Genomic DNA, 8,204 nt, shown 5'->3' with positions numbered 1-8,204 from the left:
TGCTTGTTTCTTGCTGACTACGCCTAGCTTCTTTCGTCAGACTTGTGATGGGAACAGACCGAGATGGTCAATTCTCAGCAGCCAGAGGCTCTCTCTCTACTGGGACCTCATTTCAGCTTGCCGGGGCATATGTAACGCTCAAAGTGAAGCGAGCAGACCTCAATTGATAACAATTGACAGTTGACGTAAAAGAGGGGCGCGATCAAACAAGAATGCATGCAGCTCGATGGCAAATTTTGCGGCGGGGTTTTCGAGCCGAAGGTGCCGAGAATCTATCGAGACCGTCATTGGTTTGGCGCCGGTCCATGTGCCGGCCGCTTTGAGATCTCGAGAGGAGCATTGAGCGAGCGTACAAGCAAGTACGTGGTAGGAAATTGACTAGAGAGCTAGGACCAGAGAACGTCAGCTGGAGCTTTAGACATACAAAGAACTAAGTGCAGCCCCTGTGTCTTGGCAAACGCCTCATCTAGAAAGAAGTACCGATCGATGTACCATACGTTTATTTGATGGATTAGGCAAGAGCGGTTCGGCCGGTAGTTCGTTTGGTTAGAGTACATGGTCTTTATTTCTCATTCTTTCTATTCACTTTTTTTTTTTTTTTTTTTTTTTTTTTTTTTTTTTTTTTTAAATTTTTTTTTTTTAACCCAGGGGACCGGACTTACGCCTCCAGCCAAATCCGATTCAGACCAAATCTGTGTGAGACCGGCTCTATACGTTCTACTACTTACCCTCGCCGCCGCCGCCGCCCCCGCCGCCCCAATGTACTGCGGAGCTTTTACTCGCCAGGGCTGAGCTAGGCAATATGTTCATGACCATTCTTTTCTACACTCACTTGTAGGTAGTCCTGGCGGAATGGGACAGTCTGTTCCCCGTCCCCTCCTCGGGTTTAGTCTAAATGGGACCATTTCACGTATTGTACCGCGGTTACACACCAAGAAGATGTTTCCTTCAATTCAACTCCTGGCCTACCAAATTAATCTGTGTGCGTGCTTTTGGCTTTTCGCCTCTCGATGCCAGGGGGTAAACTGACGCATCAAAATCTGCCAACCCATGGAACGGCAAGCTCTAAGCTAAGCCGGAAGGAGCTAAACACGGCGAATATAGTTCACCTGTCAGTACCACATTCTATGTGTATCTCACGCAGTATAGTAGTAGATTCTCCGGCATATCAAAACCCACCTGTTCTACTGATACAACCGTAGAACACACTTAACCTGCTCGAGTTACCACAATGGTGGAGGCCGATGGACCCATAAAGTGTAGGTGAGTGTGCTACCACGTAAGTGAAGTGCCCAGGGGTAACCCGCACAGCATGCCACAGCTTGCAGGGTGCCTGAGTCGTGATCACGACGTTGACAAACGCCGACCATCCCACACGGCCCCTCCCATACGCAGTACTACGTACGTGGTACTCAAGTACTGTACTCCTGTTGGTAGCGACGAGTGGGCCGCTGCTAATCATTTGATCGGACAGATACATGACTCCGAGACGGTAGGATCGCAACACGGGGAAGCTGCTGTTGATATTTGGCAGTGGGCAAAATTCGCTAGAGCTGCGGAGTGCGAAATCCGGCTTGGCTGAGGCACGCAGGTTGATGAATTATTCAATATCCTATCTCCCCGGACAGTTCCTCATTGAAAATGGTGTGTTGACTAGCCCTGAACCTGTAATTGGTGGCTTATCCCCCAGTCAATAATATAAGCAATATTTGCATGTACCAGATTGGCTGGGCCTGCTAAGCTTGGTCTTGGCGGGGGCAGTAGAACTGAGATGAATGAATATGGGAAACTTTAGCTTTTTTTTTTGTTTTTTTCTCTTCCTTTGCCCCCCTTTCGACTGTCCACTAATAACGTAATAAAGTTGATCACTTTGCTGCGACTGCAACCCGCGTGGCTGTCGAGTCTGTTGCGGCATACCTTGCAGTTCGTCCTTATTCGGAACGACTGTTGGGCCGCCTAGGATTCCCATCCCACCACGATCGGAGGTTGGAACAAGCTCTTCTCAAGTTTTCACTCACCTCGGTGGGCGCCAGCCTATTAGAGCAAAGCCCCCGCATATTCTGCTCAAATAATATGGAGCTGATCTACTAGTACTCTAGCGCTACTACTTAGTGCGGCCGTGACAGTACGCTGTGGTGATTGTACTGTACAGAACCCGGTACGTAGTACAAAGTACTGTACTGTAGCATTGCAAGGGTCATCACGGCCCCACATTGTGCCAGCCTGACGCCTGTTGAGGGCGGCCTCTCAAAATTTTCTCAGGGTCACTCTCTTCCACACATCGGGCGGTTGCGGCGTTTGCGCGGCCGCCGTTATGGTGCCCTGGTTTGGGTAACCGAGCACTGCCCACCCCCCATGTCCTTTGGGCATCGACAACCCGCCATGGCAGGGATGATTAGCACCAGGGTTATGGCTCTCCCTGGGAATACTACAACGGCGGCGACCAGTATTGTGTCGCGGTAAAATTACCTCAATTCCGGCCAGCCCTTCTGGCAACCTGTGCAAACATATCAAGTGCTGGTAATGCTACAAAGATCGAGCAGGACGTTTACTGGCCACGACGACGCTGCAATGTTACAATGTAACTACTATGCAAAGAACCCATCTTGTACAACACCAATACTACCGAGAGTTTTTCTAGTTCTAAAATTAGAAAAACCACATCTCCATGGGTTTCCTGTAAATGAGGTTTGCTATGTATTTGGTACGTGACAAGGTAAGTAGAGTAGTAAGTGGCAAGAGTATCAGTTGTTCGTGAATGTGCGATACAAGGCTTGATAGTGGAGCTTGAGCAGTTCATTGTTTCCGACTTGTTGACTTGCATCTACAAAAATTAAATACTACGTACAACACTCGGCGGGTTGAGGTCTTCGGCCACGAGTTTGGCCGAACGTTATCTGTTTCGTCTTGCACGCCCCCTGGATTGAAAAAGAGATGGAGAAGTCGATTGATCTTGGCGTGATATCAGTCATTCAGAAATACTGGGAGGGGCATGGAAATTGTTGCGTTGGGGTAATTGCAATGTAACTTTGTTGTCCAAGCGAAGGTATTGTATGTAAAATACGTAGCAGAAAGTAAGTCGAGCAGAATCCCTACTCGAGATACCCAAGGACAAGGAACACGCACAAACACAGAGAAGGGAAAAATAAAAGAAAAGAAATTCGCTTGGCCGCGGCCGCCGGCCATGTGGAATTTTTTGAAGGCCTGATCCTGGGGCTCACCCTTGCCCTGATCAGACAGAACATGCGCCATACCTTCAGAAGTTAGTGCCTGTTTGGGGTTACACAACATCAGGGATCTACGTAAGCAAAAGTTCACGGGAAATAAAGGAGGAAGAAAGAAAAAATATTAACCATGATAATAAACCTTTTGAGTTCAAATCCGCTTGAGCCACCGTAATGGAAACAGGAAGCGAATCTAGATGTCTCAAATACGACATCATACATAAGTGGTAAGTTGACGAGTACGACACGAGCACAACCAAGAAAAAAGACAAAAGAAAAAAATAGAAGGGAGATGAAGAGAAAAAAAAAAAAAGATGGACGAAAACAACAACAGCCGTTCGGGAGCTGCTTAATCCACCTGTTATTAGTGAAATGCACATCATTTTTTTTTTACTTCATCGGCTAGGTTCCGTCTCCTTAACTTACTCACCTCACCAGAACCACGGGATGGCAACGTTCGTCCAGCTCTTTCTCGGTCCAGGAACCGCAGCTTTAGCCAAGTCATGCATGAGGACCTCCCGTAGAGTAAACTTTCTGCTGAACCGCCTACCCGTGGGGCACAATACTTCTTGGGTATGCTTAAATCCTTGAGCTCTAAGCTTTTATCCTCATCGCGATTGTCTAGCCTTTTTGACATCGGCCCTCGAGCTGCAATGGGAAGACCTCCGATGCGTAAAGAGTCATGGTAGCTATGTCATTCGATCATCTGCACCATTCTCCAGGTATGTTCCTTGTAAAACTCTAAGAAAAGAAACTCACTAATTTGGATAGGATAACAGAAATAAAATAATGAAATTAAAAAAAAAAGCTAAAGACTTGTTTTCTGTTGAACACGTTGCTCTCGACACCATTAGACCAATTATTCCCGAGGCAAACTCTCATATTGGGTTGGCTTTCTTTCACATCTACGTAGAACTAATATGATGACGATAGTGATCTTGCTGATGTTCGGATACCAGTAGGTTCCAGACCACATCTAGACATAACATCAACTATACTTGCAACAGATGGCCATGGTAACTGGGAAATAGCAAAATGAGTAGTCGCACGGAGTACATCGGCCAGCGCAAACACATACTCGATTACGGACTTTGTTCATCCAAGAGTGACCCTGCTGCTAGTGCGGGTAGCAGGTATGTTCCTTTCCTTTCATACACTTGACGTGGTAGTAAATCGAGGCGAAAGAAGAGGGTGGAAGGGAAAGGATTTAAAAAAAAAAAAAAAAAAAAACGGGTTCGTATTATTACAGCGAACACAATTCAATTGGACACACGAAAAGTGGCGATGCTCTTGGCGATGCCGCAACTTTTGCTCGATCTCGAAGTAACGAAAGCCATAATGATGCTTGACAATTCACCTCGTGGTACCCAATAACATAGTAACATAATTGTAAGGGAAACCTGTGACGTTTTTTTAGCTGAAGGATTGGATCAAATGGCAAACGTGCGCCATAGCTCGATTCTGCCCTGCTACGTTTGTTGTAAGCCCCGCGATTGCCAAGACCCATCTAGTCTTGGCGGGGACGTGCGGTGGTTGCCGCCTGTCACCAACGCCACGCCTATCTGCCGCGCCCATACTGCGCCTCATTTGATTGTTGTTTGATCCCCCATGGGCTTATCCTAGACTAGATGGACCTGCAGTTGGAAAAAACGGCGCTTTTTTCTTTCTTTTTTTTTTCCCGCCCTTGCCCTTCGTGTAACATCGATGGGTTGAAGCCCTGGGCAGCCTTTCCGAATCGGGTGAACCGGCCCGGGACCGATACCGCCCCTACCCTGTCTTGATAGATTTCATATTGTCATTTTCCAACATCGAGTAGTTTGGGACAATATCCCTGCATTGAGAATGCCATACGTGTGTGTTGTCCGGAAGAACACAATTATCGGTGTGAAGCATGAATCAACACCCCATGTGATCCTGCATCTGATGGTACGGTATTGGAACTGGCTCTTGCTGGTTGAATTATGTTGTACGTGGTAAATAGGACAAAATACCTCCCCAGTAGACACTGCTTTGTCCTCTCACCGACAAGGCATTATTTGTTGTTTCTATGTTTATCCCACACAGCGAAACTATTGTCCAATCAATGGTTTCGCTTGGACTACGAGAGCTAACCCCCCAGTTCTGTGTAGCCGAAGGCCCCCGCTTTCCCCACACATCTGCCGAGGGTCTTTTGCTTGGTGAATCCTCTTGTTTTTTTTATTTTTATTTTTGTTCACCTTTTACTTGGAACAAGCACCCTTGAGTGTAGCTATTCGTAGCTTGTTTTTAGCATGGCAAAGCGTTCAAAGGAAACCCGGCCTTTTAGAACCAAGCAGTACGACGAAGCGGAGAAGACACCAGGGGTCTATAGCCAGTGACAATGGCAAACGAAACCGGCGCAAGCTCCGGACTGGCCCAGTTCTGCTTCCATATATGTAGTTTAGTCCAACGCGTCGAGGTGAAGTGCATGGGATAGCCCGAAAGAGGAGCTTGGGGTGTTTGTTATTATCACCAAGTTTAAGTGCATTATTACAGCGCAGTTATTGCACCCTGCCAAAAAGTGATGCCCCACTTATCAATAGCATCGCAATTTTCTGACGCTCCTCTTTCCGCACACTAACTAACACGTATTACTCGTGGTGGCCATCCCATCCATGTTTTCTTCTTCTTCTTCCTCTTTTCTTTTTTGTTTGTTTTTCTTTTGTGCTCCCTTTTTCTATGTTGAAAATTTCATTGCCCGGCGCTAGTATCAGAGAAGACCATGATCGACGGCACGGACGACCCTTTCATCAGCAAATTAGAACTAGTAGCCAGTGAATGTCGTTAGCGTGCTCGACCATGGTTGATGTAACTCTTGTCTGTCGCCAATACATGGTGGTGCGGTCAGGCTAACCTCGACCAGAGCCTCGAGTTCTGCTCATAGTCATATCTTCGTCCGTCCTTTTACAGTAGAAGCAATTGAATTGATCGAGCGGGTTCCAGTCAGCGACATGCCACTGGCAACGGTGCGCGCGTCATCCCCTGTGTCAACTGCACATGTAATGCTAGCAAACGGTGGCGGAATAGAAGCTCCCTTCTTGGTCAAAGCGAAGCAAAGGTATTGATGCCGTGCTGCTGCTGCTGGTTGCTTGCTTGCTTGATTGTTACGACTTTTCGCATCCATCCATTTCGATTCTTGGCCTCGCCTCCACCCAAGGTGTTGGCTATCTCGTCTCCCTTCCCTGATCCTTGTAAAAATATCCCAGTCTCCGTCCCCGCTCGCCGACCTCCACTCGCATGTTCCCTACCTTTTGTGGTGTACTATGTAGCAAGCAAAACTTGGAGGCGTTGTCTCCGCCCCCCCCCCCCCCCCCCCCCCCCCCCCCCTTCCCTGCTCAATTTCTGTGTGTCTGGCCTGTGTGGGCAGTGCTCCCGGCACGGTACTTGCTGCAATAGGCAGTCGAGACGCAGGCTGTGCGCGGCAGAAGGGCAATGTGTACCGTTCCCATCCTGTCTTCACATGCGTCTGAAAAATAGTAGGGACAAAAACAAGAAATAATAAATAAATAAAAACCCTTATTGCACGTTCGGCTTCTCGTCCCAAAGGAGGTTAACGCCGTTGTCACTAACTAGAACTTTGCGTTTCTAAATTTCTTTTGTCGATTCTGCCCTCGTACTTGCGTATTCGAACTGAGGAGGGGCTGTCCAGTGACAGTCTGTGCTTTTCCGTCTTTTTTTTTTTCCTTTGTTTTTTTACCATTCCTGATCCCTCCCTCCGCCCCCTGGTTTGATGCTATCTTCAACTCCGTCTCCTCGTTGGTGGTCTCTTCAACTCCGTCTTTGACGTGCCCTTTGGGCTGAGACGATTGGTCACCTCCAACTATTCAAATTGTGGGAGAATGCCTCAGTGGGCAGACGAGACGTCGGAACTCCACCCGCCAATCCACCTGGCGAGATTAACCCATGGTTCGGTATTACCGCGTACGGGTGTCGTCCACGAGCCCTGCAGGCCAAGACCGGGAAGAAGCGATCACCTTTTTACTATGATGCATACGTACAGTAGTACATGTCGCGCCAAGTATATCTGCGGCGTATCAAACTCGATGCTTGATGGCCGATAGGAGCCGAGCGATCACCCAGACTCACGTATGCGAATATAAATTGCCGGACTGAACAAAATAGAGCATTATATAATTATGTGTTTGTACTAAGAATTAGCAGAGCTGTGAGAAAGTGAAGACGCCCAATCAAATGAAATTTCTACCCTTGTGCACTTTTATCAATTTCTATGGATGAATTCTAGACGAGTTACACCGAAAAAACGTGGTTTTCGCTGTTGTAAAATCATGCCTTAATGTTTTCTTTGTTTTGTTTTTTGTTTTGTTTTGGTATGTAATTAATTATCCGGGGAAATCACTGGAAAAGAAAGTCGACAGAATCATTATCCCACCCGGTATGCTGCTTGCTAATCAAGATGCTAGTATGCCGAGTGGGAGGATGCTTTTGGGTGCTCCAAATATACCTTTTATGGGAACAAAACAGGGGGTTTGAATCTGTCGAAACAGGATGCTACTATAAATTGAGGTGCACGGGGCGACGAAACCGCTTGTCGGGCAAGCAAGCTGTCAAAACGACACGATCCTGGGCTAGTCTAGGCATAAGAAGGCAGCTACATCGGCCCAGATGAATAAATGATGGGCCGGGGGCCTCGAGTTTGGCACTAGCAGGGTCGTCGGTACTCGAAAGACCCAGTCGATCGATATGAGCCGCACTGTTTTTTTTTCCCCTCCCCCTCCACTTCCTCTACCGGAATACTAAAAAGGAAAAATCGACAAGGGCGAGATTCACACATTGAATACCTTCATAGGGGATATTAATTGTTACAGACAGTAGCTAGATGACGTAGAATGCTCCAATTCGATTTTACCCCTGCTAGTGATTCATCGATCACTAATGAATTTCACCTGGTATGAGCAAAAAAAAAAGAAAAAAAATACCCCCCTCCCCCCCCCCCCCCCCCCC

Source organism: Pyricularia grisea (genome assembly GCF_004355905.1).
Source record: "Pyricularia grisea strain NI907 chromosome Unknown Pyricularia_grisea_NI907_Scaffold_2, whole genome shotgun sequence".
In the NCBI taxonomy this organism is placed as follows: Eukaryota; Fungi; Ascomycota; class Sordariomycetes; order Magnaporthales; family Pyriculariaceae; genus Pyricularia; species Pyricularia grisea.
Note: the sequence above shows the minus strand (reverse complement) of the source record.